The sequence below is a fragment of the Pecten maximus genome, chromosome 13 (assembly GCF_902652985.1).
Source record: "Pecten maximus chromosome 13, xPecMax1.1, whole genome shotgun sequence".
Taxonomy (NCBI): domain Eukaryota; kingdom Metazoa; phylum Mollusca; class Bivalvia; order Pectinida; family Pectinidae; genus Pecten; species Pecten maximus.
This window is the reverse complement of record NC_047027.1, coordinates 38,084,600-38,110,854: the sequence shown is the minus strand read 5'-3', so window position 1 is coordinate 38,110,854 and position 26,255 is coordinate 38,084,600. Positions and strand designations below refer to the sequence as shown.

At 36.7% G+C, this 26,255-nt stretch overlaps 1 pseudogene; it reads right to left on the bottom strand.

Moving 5' to 3' along the window:
* LOC117340757 overlaps positions 1-26,255 on the bottom strand; it is a 100,501-nt pseudogene that overhangs the window by 71,944 nt on the left and 2,302 nt on the right.

The window sequence follows — 26,255 nt, the reverse complement described above, 5'->3', positions numbered from 1 at the left end:
CCATCTGTAGTTGGTGCTGTTGTACCCATATACACCTCATCAATGTAAACATCCCCAGTGCGATAGATGTGAGCTCCTTTCAGGAAGAAGTTACTCCCTCCAGACACTAAGTCCACTCACAGCAGTCAGGACGTCAACACAGCTGTACTCCCATCTAATGGAGGAAAGAACAAATATTACTCAATGGATTTATTTGTTTGTTTGTTTGTTTGTTTTTGTTTAACGTCCTATTAACAGCCAGGGCCATTTAAGGACGTGCCAGGTTTTTGAGGTGGAGGAAAGCCGGAGTAGCCGGAGAAAACCCCCCGACCTACGGTCAGTACCTGGCAACTGTCCCATGTAGGTTTCAAACTCGATAACCAGAGGTGCATGGTGATAAAGTGTCGGGACACCTTAACCACTCGGCCACCGCGGCCCCTGGATGGAAGCACCTGATTGGTTAAATAGAAAAGTTCAACTTTTTCACAGATTTCAAGTTGATTAGTGTTCACAAAAGGAACCTATTTACAATCAAAACAAGATCTCTAAAGACTGTTATAGATGCTCTGACCATAAATATTAATTCATTAATAATGTCATAATTAATGTAAGCTTTTAACAATAATTCTGAAACAAGTTATACTGTTGTGAAATCGAGTGGTGTAACATGGCAGGATTGAGTTATCGTATCTGTATGACGATGTTGTCAGACAGAACAGCAACGACAGGAATAAACGTCTGTATTGCTCCGAGGTCTAACCGATAACTGAGGGCTAAAACATAGGTAATATAAAGGCACGAGGCCTTCCGGAGGATAACTACCCGGAATTCTCGGAACGTACGTAAAATACAATGCTGTTTCACAACAATACTAGCTTGTATTAATCACTCTTGATGGCCTGAATGGAAGCGCAGAGGAGGTCTTACTGCGGGATAAAATCATAGTACCCCAGAAAAACCCATGTGGTCAGGCAGGTGACCCCATACCTTTTAACGTCCGATCAGAGAATTGAACCCTGGCCGCGCCTAGGTGAAAGGGAAGTGTGTTATCCTGTGCCAACCGACCTTCCAGTCTATGACGAGTTTACCGACCATAACCTATAATGTACTGCTAATTATATTTTAATCTTTACTGCTAATATCATTATGTTAAATTATTATCTTAATATCTGATATATAAGCAACAAGAAAATGTCTGTAAGACATAAATGCCCCCGCTGCCACTTGACATCCCGAAACACAGTTTGGTGAGGATCACATCAGCAGTTCCTAAGATAAGCTAGTTACATTACATCGGGACGGGACGGGACGGGACGGGACGGGACACTGCCGCGACATGACGGGATGGACATGGGTAACACTATATCCCCCCCTCCCAATTTTAAGCTGGGGGCATAAAAATGGTGACAAATATAGTTTACATCACAGACAAAGTGTAAAAAGATTTATACAGACTAGTGTGAGAGCAGTAACAGCTTTCCTAATAACCATACAGATTGTATGACCTTTGACCCCAACCATACAGATTGTATGACCTTTGACCCCTCGGCCAGTCTACGTACCCGGTAGTTCCAGTTGTCGTGATGACATTACTCAGTGTTGACCAGGTTTCGACAGTCTCGGATTGCTGGTCTTTGTACCGATACCAAACTCTCAGATTAGTACCAATGGCGCCTTGGTGAGCGAAGCAGATCTACAACACAAACAGAAACACTGGGTTAAAAAAAACAGGCACAAACACAACACAAACAGAAATACTGGGTTAAAAAAAACAGGCACAAAATTTTAAATACTCTTAAAGAAAAAGAGTCCAGATAATGAAAGTGTTCATACAAACAGATTCATGTAATGATGTTAACCTTTAATCACAAACAGATTTACGCTAATATCCACTTTTACTTGTAAAATATATTTCTTATGATTTGAAAAATATACCTTTGGACTCAGTGTTAAGGACAAGATGTCATCATCTGAAGTTGCCTTAAAGATGTATTTCGGGTTTTTCAGGAAAAATCTGCCGCAAAATGCTTCCATTTCCGAGTAAAGGTAGCCTCGATTATATGATGGAGTAGAAGATGTTGACTCAAACCCATAGTGCTTTTTCTTCCCAGCAGGACTTGATATGGTCGGAGGACAACGTGTACCAAAGAGTGTCTCCATGGCGGTTTTTATCTAGTGAAAATAAATGAAAACCAACTACATTCCTTGCATTTCGTATACAAATTAAACATTGTATCATATTTATCTTAGAACTAGCTGCTTTCATTACTTCAATGCTTTTAAATTAATCGATCTTTACTAGAAACTTGCGATGTGATGTCACACACTTTAAATGTTATAGTTAAATATTTTTTTCAAAGTATTTTCTAAGAAATAGAACAACTAACAGATTTTGATAATTACGAGCTACATGTATATTTTGGTTTGGTTTATATTGTTTAACGTCCTATTAAAAGCCAGGGTCATTTAAGAACGTGCTAGGTTTTGGACGTGGAGGAAAGCCTGGCTACCCGTAGAAAAAACCATTGGCCTATGGTCACCAGTCAGTACCAGGCAACTTGCCCACATGGGTTTCGAACTCGCAACCCAGAGGTGGAGGGCTAGTGATAAAGTGTCGGGACACCTTAACAACTCGGCCACCATGGCCCCTACACATATATTTAATTATACATGAACATCTCATTTAATATTATTTATACTGTAGTTGTGTATTCTCCATTTTGCTGTACCAATGTCAAATTGACATTATTAGAGTGAGTTAAGCAGGGCCAGCTTTCACCTCGATTTAGCACACAGTATTTCTGATTTTCACATTTTCTCCTAACAGGATTAACGTAAATATGATCAGTTTTCTTTTCCGTTTTTCTAAACTACAGCAGTAAACTGCATTTTCACCATGATGTCATTTGACGGGAAAAAAACACTGGAAAACTGAACACCTAAAATTGATTAGATCAGAGAAATAAACATTATTTTTTTGAAAAAGATCACCTATACTGTTATCAAAGATCACTGATTACAAAGATCACAACTGACTACTGTTAACAAAGATCAACACTGACAACTGTTTACAAAGATCAACACTGACGACTGTTTACAAAGATCAACACTGACGACTGTTTACAAAGATCAACACTGACAACTGTTTACAAAGATCAACACTGACAACTGTTTACAAAGATCAACACAGACAACTGTTTACAAAGATCAACACTGACGACTGTTTACAAAGATCAACACTGACGACTGTTTACAAAGATCAACACTGACAACTGTTTACAAAGATCAACACTGACGACTGTTTACAAAGATAACCACTGACAACTGTTTACAAAGATCAACACTGACGACTGTTTACAAAGATCAACACTGACGACTGTTTACATGATCAACATTGACGACTGTTTACAAAGATCAACACTGACGACTGTTAACAAAGATCAACACTGACGACTGTTTACAAAGATCAACACTGACGACTGTTTACAAAGATCAACACTGACAACTGTTCACAAAGATCAACACTGACGACTGTTTACAAAGATCAACACTGACGACTGTTTACAAAGATCAACACTGATGACTGTTTACAAAGATCGACACTGACGACTGTTTACAAAGATCAACACTGACTACTGTTTACAAAGATCAACACTGACGACTGTTTACAAAGATCAACACTGACAACTGTTTACAAAGATCAACACTGACGACTGTTTCCATGATCAACACTGACGACTGTTTCCATGATCAACACTGACGACTGTTTCCATGATCAACACTGACGACTGTTTACATGATCAACATTGACGACTGTTTACATAATCAACACTGACGACTGTTTACAAAGATCACCATTGACGACTGTTTACATAATCAACATTGACGACTGTTTCCATGATCAACACTGACGACTGTTTCCATGATCAACACTGACGACTGTTTACATAATCAACATTGACGACTGTTTCCATGATCAACATTGACGACTGTTTCCATGATCAACATTGACGACTGTTTCCATGATCAACACTGACGACTGTTTACATAATCAACATTGACGACTGTTTCCATGATCAACATTGACGACTGTTTCCAAAGATCAACACTGACGACTGTTTACAAAGATCAACACTGACAACTGTTTACAAAGATCACCACTGACAACTGTTTACAAAGATCAACACTGACGACTGTTTACAAAGATCAACACTGACGACTGTTTACAAAGATCAACACTGACGACTGTTTACAAAGATTACAACTGTTTACAAAAATCAACACTGACAACTGTTTACAAAGATCAACACTGACGACTGTTTACATGATCAACACTGACAACTGTTTACAAAGATCAACACTGACAACTGTTTATAAAGATCAACACTGACAACTGTTTACAAAGATCAACACTGACGACTGTTTACAAAGATCAACACTGACAACTGTTTACAAAGATCAACACTGACAACTGTTTACAAAGATCAACACTGACGACTGTTTACAAAGATCAACACTGACAACTGTTTACAAAGATCAACACTGACGACTGTTTACAAAGATCAACACTGACAACTGTTTACAAAGATCAACATTGACAACTGTTTACAAAGATCAACACTGACAACTGTTTACAAAGATCAACACTGACAACTGTTTACAAAGATCACCACTGACAACTGTTTACAAAGATCAACATTGACAACTGTTTACAAAGATCAACACTGACAACTGTTTACAAAGATCAACACTGACAACTGTTTACAAAGATCACCACTGACAACTGTTTACATGATCAACACTGACAACTGTTTACAAAGATCAACAATGACAACTGTTTACAAAGATCAACAATGACAACTGTTTACATGATCAACACTGACGATTGTTTACAAAGATCAACAATGACAACTGTTTACAAAGATCACCACTGACTACTGTTTAAAAAGATCACCACTGACAACTGTTTACAAAGATCAACACTGACGACTGTTTACAAAGATCAACACTGACGATTGTTTACAAAGATCAACACTGACGATTGTTTACAAAGATCAACAATGACAACTGTTTACAAAGATCAACACTGACAACTGTTTACAAAGATCAACACTGACTACAAAGATCAACACTGACGACTGTTTACAAAGATCACCATTCACAACTGTTTACATGATCAACACAGACGACTGTTTACAAAGATCACAACTGTTTACCAAAGGGAATTTCTATTTGTTTTTTTGAAGATCTTGTATTCTAACAGGGTAACATGTTATATCAAACCTCATCAGGCAAAGCATCTGGAGCCACAGGAGGAGCAGGCATTCCTGCGATTGACAAGGTCGCCACAGCACCACTCGGAACCCCTATTGTCGTCTTGGCAACGGTGACCGTGAGTGAATCTGGAGCCTCATACCCAAACTTTGGGAAATCTCCTTTACAAATTATAGGAATAATTTAAATAGTGTCAGCTTGTTTACAAAAGAAAACATGTTTTCATTGTTATTTGTATGCTAATTAAAAATTATCACCAGATTACAATGTCGTTGCTACATGTATACAATTTAAGGGGGAATTTTAACTTATTATTATTTATTTGCAGTCATCAGATAAATAAATATCTAGCAACTTCTATATAATATTATGTACACACAAATAAAGAGAAGTGTTTCTTGCCAAATATTTACAAGATGTGGTGACACTAAATTTGATACCCTCAAATTAGTTCTGAGAGAGGCAGCCACTTTTAAGCCCCGTGAAATTTAACAATTCTACAGCATTCAGTTTCAGAGTTGACCACAGATAAATTTACCGTTTTATAAAATTCACCAGAGAGAAGGATGAATGTAGCCAAATATCAATTGAGGTCACAATTGAGGTCAGAGGTCACACTAATTAATACGTACCCCGATCTGATGTAAATGTGACTGTGTATTTTATACCGCCCGTAGATGTAACCTCATCAGTGACAGTCACACTCTCTCCGCGGACAAAAACAGCCAGGTTATTGATAGCGTCAGCAACTTGCGACGAGTCGGCGCGGAAGTCTAATAAAGCTGCAGATAAAATTGAAAACTAAAAATATGAAGGTATATATGTAAACCGAGGAGGAAAAGATTATTAAGGTATATAAAACAAGGAGGATAGAATTATTTATCGTGTGAGCCAGGTGGGTGTATACAGTAGGTACTTAATGCAAAAAAAAAGGTGTGAACTTTCACTGGAAATATAAAAAGATTAATGAAAACCGAACCATAAGCTAGGACATACAAGTGCAATCAATGATTGCGAAAGCTCACCGGCGGCAGAATCCGCACTATCCACTCATTTTTTATGTCTGTACATATTGTATAAGCATGTCATTTTGAAATTGTGCGTCACATAATATTCCCTCCTAGACATCTAATGGATGTACAGATAAACCAAATAAGAAGGGTGTGGACTTACAAGCTTTCCAAAACTTATCCCCAAAATATTAAAGAGGGTCTTTTGTGCAAAAAAATTGTGCAAAAAAATTAAGTCCACTAAATGGTAAAATGCGAAAAAATCACAAATTGTCTCTGCATAATTTTGCCATAACATCACTCCTAGACCTCTAATGAATGTATAAACCAAATTAGATGGGTGTGAGGTGTATTCTTTTGGACTAAGAAGCTTTCCAAAAACTGATCCCAAAAACTTTAAAGCGTGGTGGGACGTGGACGCGGACCCTGGGGGCACACCATTAGCTCATGGTAACCATTGAGCTAATAAAGAGTTAAGTTATGATATATTTTCATCTTTTAACACATGAAGTCAAATTATAGTTTTTTCGTACTCATTATGTTTGGAATGTCTACAGAAGCCCGGGAAGCTGAATTGATGAAACTACAGAATTATCAAGTGATTATCTGGAGACTGATCAGATTTCAGATTCAACCATTAACTATGTACATGTATAAACGGATTGAAAGACCAATCTCTACGGCAGTTTATTTAAATAGTAATTTGGTTTTTTTTCATTTAACATCCTATTAACAGCCAGGGTCATTTAAGGACATACCAGGTTTTGGAGGTTGAGGAAAGCTGGAGTACCTGGAGAAAAACCACTGACCTATGGTCATTACCTGGCAACTGCCCCACGTAGATTTCGAACTCGCAACCCAGAGGTGGAGGGCTAGTGATAAAGTGTCGGGACACCTTAACCACTTGGCCACCGCGGCCCCTTTAAATAGTAAACCAACGCCAGCAGGGGTATAGAAATCTAACACTAAGACTAGACCCTGTGGATCTTGTCCCACTTTGGAAATGTACCTGTATGGGCAGTGTAAAGAGACAATCGTAACTGTCCCCCTGTTCCCGACGGATCCTCCACTGTGATGGTCTGGACGGTGGAGGTCGATGAACCGGAACTAAAACCGGTGAAGGTAATATTCTGGATTTCACGCTTGATGACAGAAGAGACTTCTAACTTTTGCGTTTCGGACTTGGCGTTGTTTGTGAGGTCACTAGTTACACTGGTATCGTAGAAGCGAACTGCGGCTTTTACAAAGGCATCGTTACTGACCTCACGATGGTAAACCTCCATATAGTAACTACAACAGAAGTATCGTTAGTTATCAAAACAGGTATATGTGTTATCACGTCCTCTATGTGAGGCGTTTATGTATTCATAGTGTTGTATATATATATAGATTTGTTAATTATATTTGTTTGTTTGTTTTTGTTTAACATCCTATTAACAGCCAGGGTCATTTAAGGATATGCCAGGTTTTGGAGGTGGAGGAAAGCCAGAGTACCCGGAGAAAAACCACCAGCCTATGTATAGGCTATGGGTATAAACGGATTCAAATACCAATCTCTACGGCAGTTTATTCAAATAGTATTTTTTTTGTTTTTGTTTAACGTCCTATTAACAGCCAGGGTCATTTAAGGACGTGCCAGGTTTTGGAGGTTGAGAAAAGCCGGAGTACCCGAGAAAAACAACTGACCTATGGTCATTACCTGGCAACTGCCCTATGTAGGTCTCGAACTCACAACCCAGAGGTGGAGGGCTAGTGATAAAGTGTCCGGACACCGCTTTGTTTTGTCAAGTACATGTAGATCTGCGATTGTCATCGATAATTGTGTGTGTAATATTCCCAGGCCTAGGAACATTATATGGTACCATAACAACATCGTACTATTTCTAATTCATATCAAACCATCAAAATTAAAGTAATAACATAACTAGAACTGTCGCCAGGATGGCTGACTAATACCCCCGCACATCTACACTTGACCGTTAATACCGTATTTGACCTAATAAGGGCACAGGGCGCGGGTAATTGACAGTGGGGGCGCCCTTATTAAGATTAGTTATTCTGAAGTTTTATGAAACAGACTATACCTTAGAGCAGAATACCCAAGGTTGTGGAAACGGTAAAATATTAAGTCATAAAAATATATCAGATGAAGATATCTAATCATTATCATATATTAAGCTTAAACACCACTTGAATACTCCTGTAAACCATGCCAGCTGATCTTTAGACCAGAGAACGTGTGTTCCACCATTTATGTTCAAATGGAAGTATTTTGTGTTCTATTTATAGAAACAGGTGATTTCCCAGATCATATCAGACATCATTTTCTTTGACCTAATAATTGATTTACAATGTCTTTTACTAGCTTTCTGTTCTGAACAAAAGTTATTTATCAACAAGAATGAAGTCTTTACTTTACCTTCAAATAAAGATGGTAAGTTATTATTTGTATGTGTGTTTAGTTTTGGGTGCTCTTTGCACTTTGCTCTTTGTAAATTACATGTCATCTGTAGCCTGTAGGAATACACAAAATGTGGCGAAAACATGTGCTCCAGTTACTTAATTTGCTGAAGAAAATTGAACACATAAAGTAGCAAAATATTTCACATGAATTATTACTTTTGAACACCTTTTTGACACTCAGTCAAAGATTTATTTCCTTGAAAAAAGGTAGGGGAGCCCTTATTAGGGCAGGCGCCCTTATTAGGTCAAATACGGTATTTGTGTGAAGTTTCATTGGAATCAGTCCTTCGGTTTAGGAGTTGTCCAGACAAACTTAAAGTTATGGTTCTTATCGGAAAACCTGTTTATAGTCACCAGTTGCCAAAGCAACCATAATTTTGAGAAAAAGAAAGTGGCATGCACATAGATCTACACATGATCATTAATATTTGTGTGAAGTTTCATTGGAAGCGGCCCATCGGTTTAGAAGGAGTTCTCCGGACAAAATGTATCTACAGACGGACGGGGGTGAACTTTGTTGCGGAGGTATAATTACATAAATCACATTATAATATCTAATTATCTCATACATTTATATACAAACTAAATTTGTACGATCTCTCCATTGTCATTGAGACAAGTTGTATACTTACCTATTGGCCTTCGATAGAGTCTTTCTGGACGAACTCTGACTACTGGCACTCTCGTAACTAAATTTGTACGATCTCTCCATTGTCATTGAGACAAGTTGTATACTTACCTATTGGCCTTCGATAGTGTCTTTCTGGACGAACTCTGACTACTGGCACTCTCGTAACTACTTGTAAGGCCAGAGTAAGCAATTCTTTCCTAGAAAACAAATACAGGTCGGAGTTTAAACCACAAGATCACTTATTGTATATCACAGTCTACATGTATCTTATTTGTTACACTTCTTTGTGTGGAAGTATTTTGAAGTTTAGTCATCAGGAATTCATGCCGGCGATGAATGACATTTCCATTGCATTTACAGTTTAAAACAGAAAGTGACAACACTTTAAAGTTTTATGATATCTCCAAATAGTCTTGTTACATAGAGTCAACACTCTAACATTGACAGATCAGGAACTAGAGCTGTGTGGCGCGGCAAGTATACCCCTTCATCATCAAGAGGCAAGTATCCCCGAGGCTGATGCTTGACATTAGGACTTCAAATAAAATAAGAGGCCAACAGGGCCTGCATCACTCACCTGGATTTTACAGTAATTAGGGTAAAATATAGAATATGGCGGAAACACAGAAAGTCTACTTACTAACATACCATGTCAGTATTACAGAAACAGAGAAAGTTTACTTACTAACATACCATGTTACCGTTACAGAAACAGAGAAAGTCTACTTACTAACATACTATGTCAGTGTTACAGAAACAGAGAAAGTTTACTTACTAACATACCATGTCAGTGTTACAGAAACAGAGAAAGTTTACTTACTAACATACTATGTCAGTGTTACAGAAACAGAGAAAGTTTACTTACTAACATACTATGTCAGTGTTACAGAAACACAGAAAGTCTACTTACTAACATACCATGGTTACCGTTACAGAAACAGTCTACTTTCTTACGTACCATATTAGATGGATCGTCGTCTGTACTGAGGTAGAGTTCGGCTCCGTCGTCGCTTTTCAGATGGAAGCTGTATTCGCCATCATGAGGAGGCACGAAGAATCCGCTCAACTTGGTGACCATGTTGTCCATGGTACTGTCAGTATAGTAGGCTTCGTCCACGAAATCCGTTAAGTAGTCTGCCGCGTTACTATCCAAGGATCCAACTTCAGACAGTAAAGCCTGCGTCTTTGTGGTGGCATTCCAGATTTCTAGCTTCAGACCACGGTTACCTTACAGCAACAGAGTAAACAATGTTAAAACTCAAACCATGCTAATTCAACTTTTATCCAACTTCAGTGATAATAGTATTAAGAATGTCTGACTCACATGACTGAATACTGACTTCCCATTGGCTAAACTGACTCACATGACTGAATACTGACGTCCCATTGGCTAAACTGACTCACATGACTGAATACTGACGTCCCATTGGCTAAACTGACTCACATGAACGTCCCATTGGCTAAACTGACTCACATGACTGAATACCGACTTCCCATTGGCTAAACACAAGGGTACAAATAAGGTGATAGTGCCCACTCATCCAAGTGATTATCAAATTGGTGCGTGGGTGATTGTGAATCAATTCTGACTTCACTGTTACAATGCATCAGTGCTCAATGCGGATGATGAATATTGGTATGATATGCACTATACATATTGCTTTGTTTTGAGGGCACTAAGGTCTGATACCAGATACCTCTAAATAAGGCAACAATAGTCAAGATAAACAATAGGTGATATAAACAATAGGTTATATAAACAATAGGTGATATAAACAATAGGTGATATAAACAATAGGTGATATAAACAATAGGTTATATAAACAATAGGTGATATAAACAATAGGCGATATAAACAATAGGTTATATAAACAATAGGCGATATAAACAATAGGTTATATAAACAATAGGTGTTATAAACAATAGGCGATATAAACAATAGGCGATATAAACAATAGGTGATATAAACAATAGGCAAATATAAACAATAGGTGATATAAACAATAGGTTATATAAACAATAGGTTATATAAACAATAGGCGATATAAACAATAGGTGATATAAACAATAGGCGATATAAACAATAGGTGATATAAACAATAGGTGATATAAACAATAGGCAAATATAAACAATAGGTGATATAAACAATAGGTTATATAAACAATAGGTTATATAAACAATAGGTGATATAAACAATAGGTGATATAAACAATAGGTTATATAAACAATAGGTGATATAAACAATAGGTGATACCTGCATGTCTGGCAGGTGTGGATGCTGGCTTGGCCGCCGTCTCACAGGTAATGAGTGTTTTGCTCCAGCTTTTCACTGTACAAGATGTACCTAACGGGAAAAAAAAACAGAAATGATTAAATGAATTTCATCATTATTATGACAGGGCCATTGAATATCTTAATGTACTAACAACGTTTTTAAAAGTACATGATCCACTACTTTAACAAAGATTCCAGTATTATGTCAGCATTCTCTGGTCAATGTTTATCAGAGTCTAGTCAATGTTTATCAGAATCTGGTCAATGTTTATCAGAGTCTGGTCAATGTTTATCAGAGTCTGGTCAATGTTTATCAGAGTCTAGTCAATGTTTATCAGAGTCTAGTCAATGTTTGTCAGAGTCTAGTCAATGTTTATCAGAGTCTGGTCAATGTTTGTCAGAGTCTAGTCAATGTTTATCAGAGTCTAGTCATGTTTATCCAGAGCTAGTAATGTTTATCAGAGTCTAGTCAATGTATCAGAGTATAGTCAATGTTTATAAGAGTCTGGTGAATGTTTATCAGAGTCTGGTCTATGTTTATCAGAGTCTAGTCATGTTTATACAGAGTCTAGATCCAATGTTTATCAGAGTCCTAGTGAAATGTTTATCAGAGTCTGGTGAATGTTCATCAGAGTCTAGTCACTGTTTATCAGAGTCTAGTCAATGTTTATCAGAGTCTGGTCATGTTTATCAGAGTCTAGTCAATGTTTCATCCAGAGTCTAGGTCAATGTTTATCAGAGTCTGGTCATGTTTATGCAGAGTCTAGTCAATGTTTATCAGAGTCTGGTCATGTTTAATCAGAATCTGTGATGTTTATCAGAGTCTGAGTCAATGTTATCAGAGTCTAGTGAGTTTATGCAGAGTCCTGTCATATGTTTATCAGAGTCTAGTCAATGTTTATCAGAGTCTGGTCAATGTTTATCAGAGTCTAGTCAATGTTTATCAGAGTCTGGTCAATGTTTATCAGAGTCTAGTCAATGTTTATCAGAGTCTAGTCAATGTTTCTCAGAGTCTAGTCAATGTTTATCAGAGTCTGGTCAATGTTTCTCAGAGTCTGGTCAATGTTTCTCAGAGTCTAGTCAATGTTTCTCAGAGTCTGGTCAATGTTTCTCAGAGTCTAGTCAATGTTTATCAGAGTCTAGTCAATGTTTCTCAAGAGTCTGGTCAATGTTTATCAGAGTCTAGTGAATGTTTATCAGAGTCTAGTGAATGTTTATCAGAGTCAAGTCAATGTTTATCAGAGTCTGGTGAATGTTTATCAGAGTCTGGTCAATGTTTATCAGAGTCTAGACAATGTTTCTCAGAGTCTAGTCAATGTTTATCAGAGTCTGGTCAATGTTTATCAGAGTCTAGTCAATGTTTATCAGAGTCTGGTCAATGTTTCTCAGAGTCTAGTCAATGTTTCTCAGAGTCTGGTCAATGTTTATCAGAGTCTAGTCAATGTTTCCCAGAGTCTAGTCAATGTTTCCCAGAGTCTGGTCAATGTTTATCAGAGTCTGGTCAATGTTTATCAGAGTCTAGTCAATGTTTATCAGAGTCTGGTCAATGTTTCTCAGAGTCTGGTCAATGTTTCTCAGAGTCTAGTCAATGTTTCTCAGAGTCTAGTCAATGTTTCCCAGAGTCTAGTCAATGTTTCCCAGAGTCTGGTCAATGTTTATCAGAGTCTGGTCAATGTTTATCAGAGTCTAGTCAATGTTTATCAGAGTCTGGTCAATGTTTATCAGAGTCTAGTCAATGTTTATCAGAGTCTAGTCAATGTTTATCAGAGTCTAGTCAATGTTTATCAGAGTCTGGTGAATGTTTATCAGAGTCTAATCAATGTTTATCAGAGTCTGGTCAATGTTTATCAGAGTCTGGTGAATGTTTATCAGAGTCTGGTCAATGTTACTCAGAGTCTAGGTGAATGTTTTATCAGAGTCTAGTAATGTGTATCAGAGTCTGTCAATGTTGTATCAGAGTCGGGTCAATGTTTATCAGAGTCTAGGTAATTTTATCAGAGTCTAGTCAATGTTATCAGAGTCCTGGTCAATGTTTATCAGAGTCTAGTCAATGTTCTCAGAGTCTAGTCAATGTTTATCAGAGTCTGGTCAATGTTTATCAGAATCTGGTGAATGTTTATCAGAGTCTAGTCAATGTTTATCAGAGTCTGGTGAATGTTTATCAGAGTCTGGTCAATGTTTATCAGAGTCTAGTCAATGTTTATCAGAGTCTGGTCAATGTTTATCAGAGTCTGGGAATGTGTTTATCAGAGTCTGGTGCAATGTTCATCAGAGTCTAGTCAATGTTTATCAGAGTCTGGTCAATGTTTATCAGAGTCTAGTCAATGTTTATCAGAGTCTAGTCAATGTTCATCAGAGTCTGAGTCAATGTTTATCAGAGTCTGGTCAATGTTTATCAGAGTCTGGTCAATGTTTATCAGAGTCTAGTCAATGTTTATCAGAGTCTGGTCAATGTTTATCAGAGTCTAGTCAATGTTTATCAGAGTCTGGTCAATGTTTATCAGAGTCTAGTCAATGTTTATCAGAGTCTAGTCAATGTTTATCAGAGTCTAGTCAATGTTTATCAGAGTCTGGTCAATGTTTCTCAGAGTCTGGTCAATGTTTCTCAGAGTCTAGACAATGTTTCTCAGAGTCTGGTCAATGTTTCTCAGAGTCTAGTCAATGTTTATCAGAGTCTAGTCAATGTTTCTCAAGAGTCTGGTCAATGTTTATCAGAGTCTAGTGAATGTTTATCAGAGTCTAGTGAATGTTTATCAGAGTCAAGTCAATGTTTATCAGAGTCTGGTGAATGTTTATCAGAGTCTAGTCAATGTTTATCAGAGTCTGGTCAATGTTTATCAGAGTCTAGTCAATGTTTATCAGAGTCTAGTCAATGTTTATCAGAGTCTAGTCAATGTTTATCAGAGTCTGGTGAATGTTTATCAGAGTCTAATCAATGTTTATCAGAGTCTGGTCAATGTTTATCAGAGTCTGGTGAATGTTTATCAGAGTCTAGTCAATGTTTATCAGAGTCTGGTGAATGTTTCTCAGAGTCTGGTCAATGTTTCTCAGAGTCTAGTCAATGTTTCTCAGAGTCTAGTCAATGTTTCCCAGAGTCTAGTCAATGTTTCCCAGAGTCTGGTCAATGTTTATCAGAGTCTGGTCAATGTTTATCAGAGTCTAGTCAATGTTTATCAGAGTCTGGTGAATGTTTATCAGAGTCTGGTCAATGTTTATCAGAGTCTAGTCAATGTTTATCAGAGTCTAGACAATGTTTATCAGAGTCTGGTGAATGTTTATCAGAGTCTGGTGAATGTTCATCAGAGTCTAGTCAATGTTTATCAGAGTCTGGTCAATGTTTATCAGAGTCTAGTCAATGTTTATCAGAGTCTAGTCAATGTTTATCAGAGTCTAGTCAATGTTTCTCAGAGTCTAGTCAATGTTTCTCAGTAGTCAATGTTTCTCAGAGTCTAGACAATGTTTCTCAGAGTCTAGTCAATGTTTCTTAGAGTCTAGTCAATGTTTCTCAGAGTCTAGTCAATGTTTCTCAGAGTCTAGTCAATGTTTCTCAGAGTCTAGTCAATGTTTCTCAGTAGTCAATGTTTCTCAGAGTCTAGACAATGTTTCTCAGAGTCTAGTCAATGTTTCTTAGAGTCTAGTCAATGTTTCTCAGAGTCTAGTCAATGTTTCTTAGAGTCTAGTCAATGTTCCTCAGAGTCTAGTCAATGTGTCAAAAAAGGAGAAAATTGGAAGCAATTGTGAATGCAATATTTGTTATCAATCATTTATATATAGAGGATATCTAACAGTGTTTTCAGTAATACCAAATATATAGAGGATATCTAACAGTGTTTTCAGTAATACCAAATGTATTTCAATAGTCAGGGACTCACATTTTGATATAATTCAGGAGTGCATATCACAAGTTAAAAATAGCATGAGTGAAATATATTTGGTATTACTGAAAATTTAGAAATTCTTTTATAACATTTCTTAAGCAAACTATTACAGATCAGATCTTTTTCACTAGACTAAGTGAAAATATCACTTTCATAGGATGAATGTTTTTTCATATCTTATTGGTAAAAATGTAATGAATTTATTTATATCATGAATGAATATTTCAAATTAGTAATTTAATTTCTTCAATGGGTCGTACCTCTGAAAAAGGGAGATAACTCCCGTTGGTGGTAGAGATCAATATATATTGGATTTGATGGATACTTACCTCCAACCATCACCACGCCACTTGTTCGGGTTTGGTCGAAATTGCTTCCTGTGATGGAGAGCAGCGTCCCTCCCTCCACACTGCCAGTGGTAGGGTTGATTGACGTGACCTCTAGCATACGGGAAAATCAAATATCAAATGGTTATAACAGTCTTCAGGTTTCAAGAAACATATTTACAAAGTTAAAAGGCAACAGGAAATCCAGTCAAATTAACATACTAATTAGTGAATTCAACATGCACTCTAAACAGGATACCATCACTATACAGGATAAACAGAATCAGAAGATAAAACATTATTATCTACAATACAGATGAGGAATGAGTTTCCCACCTCACACAACCCCAAAACAATACTATATCTTATCCCTGCCTTTTCACCTGGCAGCAGATCAGAATTTCTTCTCAGATAAACTTCAATAACCATCTTATATGAGACACTGTCAGTACTCACCTGAGAATGTCTGGAACATGTACATCTGGCCATTACGACTAACTTGGAGCAAGTCTCTACTTGGCTCAGCCCTGAAAACAATTAATTCGGTCTTAATTATTCGACCAAATAACTAACAATTAAACAAATTAGCTAGGACAATATTTAACAGATTGTGTCAAAAAGGTTTATTTTTTTGTAATGCGTGCACAGCTTTTTGTCATTTTTGAATTTGAAATTAATATTTTCAGCAGATGTACAAATGTAGAGTATTTCCATTGATAAAAAGGTTGATTTACTGCTATACATTTCTTACCTTCCAAACTCATCAGATATTATGAATGTTCCATTGATGTTCCCTATAATGACATGTACATATATTTTTAAATATTAACTTTTAAACATTTTCAATGATAGCTAAAATACTTTTATGTATCAGTATGGCTGGATGCTAACAAATTAAACAAACAAAAATCCTTTTTATGATAAGAAAACATAAATAAAAAATCCTTTTTATGATAAGAAAACATAAAATTATGATATAAACACTTCCTTTAACAGGATAATAAAGGTATCTTATAGACAGTTAACATGCCACAACTGCAAGGTCTACCATCATAAACAAGAACCTCCAATATCATTACACAGAAATAATCACTGCATTCAAAATATAACTTAAATTTACATGAAATATTACATTCCAGACAAAAGGTCAAATGGGCCTGTATTTATCACCTGCTTCTATTGCAACTGTAGTTGATCTACATCATTTATGCAGAAACTAAGCTGATTACTACTTCATTCAAATATCAGAGTAGGTTAGGTTTAATTCTGTAGGCCTTCGTTGCAGTATACAACTGGCCCAATATCAGGTTTATGCGTCTCTTGGTTTTGGGTTTTAGTTATTGAGAAGAAGTCATTTAAAGAATTTAGCCTATTTTACCCCTATGACCTAGAATGTAGGTCAAGGTCATTCATTTGAACAAACTTGGTAGCCCTTTACCCCAGCATGCCACAAATCCAATATTAGGTCTCTGGGCCTCTTGGTTATTGAGGTGTTTAAATACTTAAGCATACTTCATCTGTGACCTTGAATGTAGGTTGTCTAGGTTATTTAGTTGAACAAACTTGGTAACACTTTTACCCCAGCATGCTCAGGCTAAATACCAGGTATCTAGGCCTCTAAAGTATTGAGAAGTTGCTGAAATATTTAAGTCTATTTGATGTATGTGACCTTGAATGCAAGATCTAGCTTACGGTATTTAGTTTATTTGCACAAACTTGGTAAAACTTTACCCCAGCATGCTACTGTGAGGCCCAACATCAGATCTCTGGGCCTCTTGATTATTAAGATGCTGTTTCCATATTTTAGCAATATTTGTTCTGTCTGTCTGACCAGTGGTCAACACTCATCAATCTTAGTGACGGTCTCACCAATCTTACATTTGATGTAATTGTTTAACAGTCTGTCTGACCAGTGGTCAACACTCACCTATCTTAGTGCCGCCCCCTGGCCGATCATAAATTTGATGTAATTGTTTGGCAGTCTGTCTGACCAGTGGTCAACACTCACCTATCTTAGTGCAACTCCCTGACAGATATTACATTTGTTAGTTATTGCTTGACAGTCTGTTTGACCAGCGGTCAACACTCACCTATCTTAGTGACGGTCTCACCGATTTTACATTTGATGTAACCATAGTCACTGTCATCACTGTCCAGCTGGATTCCGTAACTGTGGAAACAAAAGCGACGTAGAATACCCAGAGATCAACAGTAGTTTATATCTTCAGATTCATATATATATACGATATATATGTATATATATATATACATATTTGTAGTTCTATATACAAGCAGTGTCAAATATAGAGCATAATCAGGTTATTTCTAGCGACTTATATAAGAAATGGTTGCTGTAAGAACATTTTTTTCCTGAATGATTAAAAATTAAAAATATTTGAACTGTCACCAGAAAAAGAAAAAAAAATTGAATAATAAAAAAATAAATGGTTTGGATAATTAGTTGTTATTAGTCAAAATTAAATAATTAATTTTTCTTTGTTTTCATGGTAAATACTCAAATGTGATTGGTCGAAAAATTCTTTTCATTCTTCTTCTATGAAAGAAATTCCGAGAATGGTGCGAAAAATGTGACGTCACAATACGACAATTGAAGTTGCGTATTGATTTGAGAAAAAGAATCCCATTTAAAACAAGTAAAATTGTACAAAAAACATGTTTTAAATTAGAAAATCATTTTCAAAAATTAATTATAAGCGATAATGTCAATTATTTTTTAGTTTCATCGGGGTATGAAACAAATTTTGTTTGCAAACTTCTGTAAGAATCCGCTACGTAGATTTATACCTCTTGCAAACAAAATTTGTTTCATACCCCAATGAAACTATAAAAAAATGACATCAATGCTTAAATGAAAATTGCAAGAATCGTTCATATAGGATAAGTGTATTGAAGGAAATACCGCCATACTTGAAAATGTCGACTAAATCCATCATATTATATCAATATAGAGTCTGTAAGAGTTATTTCCCTTTATTCATTGATTACTCACAAGTCATCCTCGTTGATCTTCAGCTCACAACTTTGACCTCCAACATAGGCTCTGACAAAGAAAAAGCCACTTTTACATTGAAGCTCATCACCTTGATATCCAGAATAAGACAATTTATTTCACATTTGATATAACCGTCATCCATTCATTTTTAGAAAGATTTTTTTATCTGTTATCAGTAATATCAACTGAGGCTTTGTTTAGGATGTGTCAAGTTACATGCATGTAAATTATCTTCTATTAAACAAATTATTTCCCAATTGTTTAAAATAATCCCAGCTTGTACTTTTTGCTGAATTAGTAAATTGATCACCCCCAATTTGATAAAGTGTAGTATGTATTCTCAATGTAATAAATCTTCTCTAATTTTGTACTACTATGGAGTTTTGATATTGTTCCCATTTAGATGTCATATAAATGTTTATCTATACGTACCGGAGAGTATTAATATTGTTCACCTATAATACAGATGTCACGGATATGTTTATCTATACGAAGCGGAGAATGGAGTACCGTATTTGACCCAATAAGGGTGCCTGCCCTAATAAGGGCGCCCCTACCTTTTTTCAAGAAAATGAATCTTTGACTGAGTGTCAAAATGGTGTTCAAAAGTAATAATTCATGTGAAAATTTTGCTACTTTATGTGTTCTATTTTCTTTAGCAAATTAAGTAACTTGAACACAAGTTTTCGCCACATTTTGTCAATTCGTACACACACACACAGGTGAAATGTCAGTGCAAAGAGCACCCGAAACTAAACATACAAATAATAAGTTACCCTCTTTATTTGAAGATAAAGTAAAAGACTTCATTCTTGTTTATAAATAACTTTTGTTCAGAACAGAAAGCTAGTAAATGACATTGAAAATAAATTAATAGGTCAAACAAAACGATGTCTGATATGATCTGGGAAATCGCCTGTGTCTATAAATAGAACACAAAAGAGTTCCATTTGAACATAAATGGTGGAACACACGTTCTTTGGTCTAAAGATCAGCTTGCATTGTTTACATGTTTACAGGAATATTCAAGTGATGTTTAAGCTTAATATATGATAATGAATAGATATCTTCATCTGGAATATTTCTATGACTGAATATTTTACCGTTTCCACAGCCTTGGGTATTCTGCTATAAGGTACAGTCTGTTTCATAAAACTTCAGAATAACTAATCTTAATAAGGGCGCCCCCACTGTCAATTACCCGCGCCCTGCGCCCTTATTAGGTCAAATACGGTACTTATACTGTTAACTTATATAATTTAAATGTTACAGATATGTTTATCTATACGTACCGGAGAATGCTGGCTGTTCTTCCATTAGTACTCTCATCCCTGTTACTTCCATACTTGTCTGAGAAGATCTTCCCGTAAAACTTCAAAATTGTACCTGAAACAAAACAAAATAGCATACAGTATTCATGTTGCAGCTGTTTCTGTTAAGGTGATAAAATTACCACAGGGACTGGTCCCGGATTGCCAACCAACAGTCCACATATATCATTATATGGAATTGGAAATTCGTGACAAGTCCCTATGCAACACACAATGTTAACGACATTCAAAATGTTTGTTTACAGCTTAAAAAGGGAAAATAGAAATTGAATTTACCATCATTTGTATTATCATTTATTTATTTATTTTGTATATTCAAGCTTCATGAAATGTTTTTTTCATGGATGTTGTTTTCAAGGATCAATCGAAAATTAATAAGTACTGCTGTACTTTTCATCAAATAATTAAGTATGTTATTCCAGGCGCAAATGTATCATCTGCTACATGTATATTAACTGAAAGTGATTTCGGAAATTTGAATTTGACATGAGGATTGAATTCGTTCGAACTGTTAGTCCTCATGCATGACAAAAATGAATGAAGTCTATGCACAGGTGCCTGACTCGTTTTATAAATTTAAAATAATAACATATAGAGTACATATAAATGCTCATTTATATGTACTCTATATATTATTATTTTATAAAACGAGTCAGGCACCTGTGGTCTATGTATGTCCCTAGTTTCATGTACACATATATTGCCACACTACATGTATGTGCAGCAAAAAATAGTTAATAATATGTTTCCTTAATTATGTGAAAAGGGTTATCGTCTCTAACAATGTTGACAACAAATGTCAACCTGCTTTGTTAATCAATTAATATAAGTGCAACATACCAAAAACATACAAATTGGTATGGCAAGCAAATAAGGAAAACGGTTCATTATGAGAATTTACTCTGTGCAAAGGGACATAACTCCAGATTGATACAGGGTTCAAACTTGACCTGTGATCTAATTTGATTCCCATAATAAAATGATAAATCAACATTCAAAGTTACAAACTGATGTGACAAACTAATGAAAAGAGTAAAGTGAGTCTGACGATGCTATTGACGATGACGACGACGATGAAGACGGACAGTGATGCATTTGCAGGTGACAATAAATCGGTTAACAACAGAATTGCATTTCCCCTGCCTACCTGGAGGGCCAGAGCGAGGCTCGATGGAGCTGATGATCGGTGTGTTTCCGGCGCTTGGCTGTAAAAGAGTATGAAAAATACATACAGGCACTGTTTAATTTTCAATAAAAACGAACGACACCAAACTTAAAGTGATAACTTTCAAATGTCAAATAAATGCATAATTATGTACTTAAAACACGGTCTTCATTCATAGTACGGGACAGGTTCTCATGGGCGGGTCAAGGCGGGGGCGCAACCGGCGCGCGCGGCCCTCCTTCCCCCTCCCCCATAACATTTGCCAAGAGACCATTTTTAAATTAAAACAAAGATGTCCATTATCAGATAGCACTGTAAATCATACAATGGGTAGAAATATTTATAACAAATTCGGGGCTACGCCCAAAATCAGTCTTATGGAATATACATTTGTATCTCATTTTCAGGACAGTGGCTAAAATTGTCGATTTCCATAGGTAGTGTGTAGAAGCTAGAGTACATATATCTCCTAATAATGACATATAACGGTGATGTTTATGAAAAATAACAATAAGAAAAATTGTTTCTTTTTTTTCATCTGGGGCTAATATTTAGGTCACTCATTTCTTTTGTCAAGCATCTTTCTTTTGTCAGCGTCTCTTAAAGTTTTCAGTCGTTTCCATTGTCACTTTCTCTCTGTATTGAATGTCTACATGTACAATTAATATCCTTAGTGAGACCAGGGACGTATAAATAGATATGTCCCTGGTGAGACACCTATAGAAAAATAACGACCGAAACACTATCCTGCTGCCTTAGCATTTGCAAATCTAAAACAAAGAATGCACGACAACAAATTGAGAGAGAAAAGGATCTTATGTGTTCTATGTAATCTGAAAACTCTGCATTTTTGGAAGTTTGTGAGGACATAAATATCTTTAAGATAATCCCAACAGATATATTAGCTCCATTTTAAAACCTATTGGTCTTGGGCTGCTCCGAGATCCCCATGCACTTCATTTTTTTTATTTAATGTTCCACGCCCTCTAAACAGTTAATCCTGAAATTTAATTAAGAAAGTCGCGAAGATAAAAGTAGGGAAAATGTTATCCTGAAACTTCCACAACATGATGATAAAACACTATTTTATCAAGAGCTTCTAGGGCGGTTCCCAGATCCCTGACATATATTTTCTTTTTAGTACACATTAAATAGCTAATCCTGAAAACATTCAGAAAAAAACTAAGCATGGCCCCCAGACCACGCCTTGTTTTCTTGACCCTAGAACAGTTAATAATGGACATTAATATCCTGAAGATAAAACAAAAATTAAAAACAAAATCTTGGAAAATATTGTCCGGAAACTCCCAGAATTTATCTTAGAAATAGGTTCAAACCAATTGTACCTCTCTTTAGATAATTAAAGATAAGTACAAATAATTGGACCTATCTTTAATTGAATTGAACCTATCTTCAATTAATTGAACATATCTTCAATTAATTGAACATATCTTCAAACAAATAATTGAAAACAGGTTCAATTAATTGAATATATGTTAATTTGAGGTACGGACAAAAGCCCCCCCGGACATTAGCCCCCCCCCCCCCCCCCCCCCCCCCCCCCCCCCCACCCCCCCCCCCCCCCCCACCCCCCCCCCCCCCCCCCCCGGACATTAGCCCCTAGGACAAAAGCCCCTCCGGACAAAAGCCCCTTCACACTAATCAAAAAGTGGACAAAAGCCCCTTCATAAAAAAAAATGATGTTTATTTTTTTAATGATTTTTAATTGCTACATATGCATATGTCATCAGTGGCTTCGGCAAAAGCCCCTTCATAAAAAAAAAAATGATATTTATTTTTTTATGATTTTTAATTGCTACATATACATAACAAATGTCATCAGTGGCTTCGGCAATGTAAACAACCGGTTCCAACAACAACTACTTGAACTGTTACATAAATAATAAGCTGTTACACAGTTGTTTGGTAGGTTTTTATTGATGTTGTGTTCTCCTGGAAAGAAATATATCATTAATGGCTTCATTGTTTCTTTGATTTTAATCATTCCTAAAATTACACTTTCCTTATTACAACGCAGAGCAACATGTTTGGTTAGGTACTTATTATATTATAATTTGAGACACTGCAAATAGGGATCAAATGTTTATTGCTTTTGTAGGCATTTCTTTGATTATCAATATTTGCAGTACACAATGTATATTAATTCGGAAGTCAAAAATTATGTGTAATCAGTAACAATATGTTCATCTTGGAGAGTTTCCTGAAATTTTTAGCTTACTTAATAATATAAAGTTTGAAAAAATAAATTATGATGTTTAACCACAGACATATAATGCTACAATGACATTGAACCAAGGACCTTCATTTTCCACACAATTATTCTCCAAATTTCAGAGATAAAAACAACAATATATATATATATAATTTCTGTTTTTTCAAAAGTACAGATTTATATAAAGTATACCAGCTAAATTTATAAAGAAGGGGCTTCTGTCCGGGGGGGCTAATGTCCGGGGGGGCTTTCGTCCAGAGGGGCTTTTGTCCTAGGGGCTAATGTCCGGGGGGGCTTTTGTCCTACACTCGTTAATTTGGCGTTCCATAGAAACCCCTGCGGTTGTGGAAAAAATCCGGAGTCTTCTTGCAAGAGCTCACAGCACTATTTCGAGGGCTTGGTCATGCATTCAGAGTCGGCCTTCCGTAAGCTGGAAAGGTTGTTTGCGAATATTCCATGGTCATGCTTATATGCACCTTTGTTAACCCTCTTCAAAATGTAGAGCAAGGATTTTTTATACGACTTTGTAAGTGTAGTCTGCCCAAACGGTCCAGGATGGTTTTTTTTCTAGCGATGTGAAGTTTATCTGTTGAGATCTACATTTTCTTTGACATTTCATACATTGATAATCTAAATTCCAAATCGGTCAGATGTTTAGAAAGTACTTTATTTCATATTAGAAAACGGGCACTTTCACGTGATGAGGAAGACACAAATTAGCTTTGGGTCATATTACCCAAACGGTCCTAAATATTCAGGCTTTTTTTTTAATACTTACTGTAAAGTCACAGTTATTACAGATGTCACCTACAGCAGTGCCGTCAACAGTCACCTTGATGTCGTAATCATCCTCCGGCATAGGCCTGTCAACACGAGAAAACATCAACGACACACAAGATATGGATACAATGGGGGCGATGGAAGAAGGCGACAGAGACAGAGGAGGGGCGACAGAGGGAGACAGCGAGAGAAGGCGATGGGGGGTGGGGTTAGAGGGAGACGATAGAGGGAGGGTGCCCGGTAGATGACAAAGGGAGGCGATGGAGGGAGGAGGGAGGCGATGTAGGGAGGCGATGGAGGGAGGAGGCTCAGGAAATGACGAATGGTGGCGACAGAGGGAGGAGGGAGGCGATGGGGGGGGGGGGGGGGGGGGGGAGATTAGAGGGAGGCGATGGAGGGAGGAGGCTCAGGAGATGACGAAAGGTGGCGACAGAGGGAGGAGTGAGGCGATAGAGGAAGGAGGTGGCAAAAGGGATGCAAAGGAGGGAAGGATGCGATGACGGGAGAAGAGGGGGACGGAGGGAGGTGATGACGGAAGAAGAGGGGACGGAGGAGGGAAGATGGGGGAAGGAGGGACGGGACAGAGGAAGGAGGCCCGGGAGATGACGGAAGGAATGCGATGGAACTCAAAATAGGTACAACTGTAAAAAGAAACAATTCCTTTTTATTCAATATTGGGCATATAACAAAACAACTTTTGAATCCATGAAATCTCGATGAGTGATTATCGACGACTTTTATCTGAAGAAAATGTTTACTGTCATTTAGGACATGCCAGGTTTTGGAGGAGGAGGAAAGCTGGAGTACCCAGAGAAAAAACACCGGCCTACGGTCAGTACCAAGCCCCTCGTGGTTTCGAACTTACAACCCAGAGGTGGAGGACTTGTGATAGTGTTGGGACACTTTAACCGCGGCCCTTCTACCACTTTCAGGTTGTTTGTTTCTATAAATCGTCAGTTTGAGTTTGAACGTTTCCATAAAACATCATTTTCAAGGTGAATGTTTCTATAAACACCACTTTCATGATGTGTATTTTGTGACTAAATCAAATAAGCCATGCCACAAATGAACTCTGTTTCGAGTTTATTAAGAAAATATTCAATATCTATTTTGACAATGGGCGTATTTCTTATCTGACATATTGATTTCAAGGACGGAATTTTTTATTATTCATTGCCGATAAGTTAATTGCTTTCATTAATATTGGTATTTGTAAACCTGAATACGAACAAACACGACAGCTACACCTGATCGATATACGCTTAAATCAATGAGAAAGTATACCTTTTGAAATTATATTTGATTACAGTGTCTTCTTAAGATTAAAGTTAAAATTACTTTACTTTCTTCAGGTTTATGATAATCTTCATATTAATTTATTTTTCTTATTGGCTGTTTTTTTTTTTTTTTTGTCATTATTATTCATCTCAATGTGAGAAATAATAGGCCGAGGATTTTGTATATCGTATTTTCCATGTCTAAGACGTAGGTCAGGGATATTTCGGGTATACCATATACATATTGAATTCAGATAAATGTTCTATGACATAATCAAGTATTTATGCTGCAAAATACTTGCGCTTCCTTTTTTTTTTCTCAAAGGCTGGTTTAGTGAGACTTTAATCAAAACTGATATAAATCTGTTAAAAAGTATGTTCGTGACTGAATGATATGATCATATCCTAATTAGGAGAACGTTTTATTTTATTAAAAAAATCTTATTATCTCACAGGACTTCGTCGTCATATTTCCATTATGAGGGACAACTGCGCGATCGGCACTGTCACTGTGCCTGTGGTAATTACAACGGGTTTTGTTTGACGAGAGTTTTGAGTAGAGGCGTTGCAGTTCAAGGGGACTGAAACACTATATTAATATTATATACTGTCTACTATAT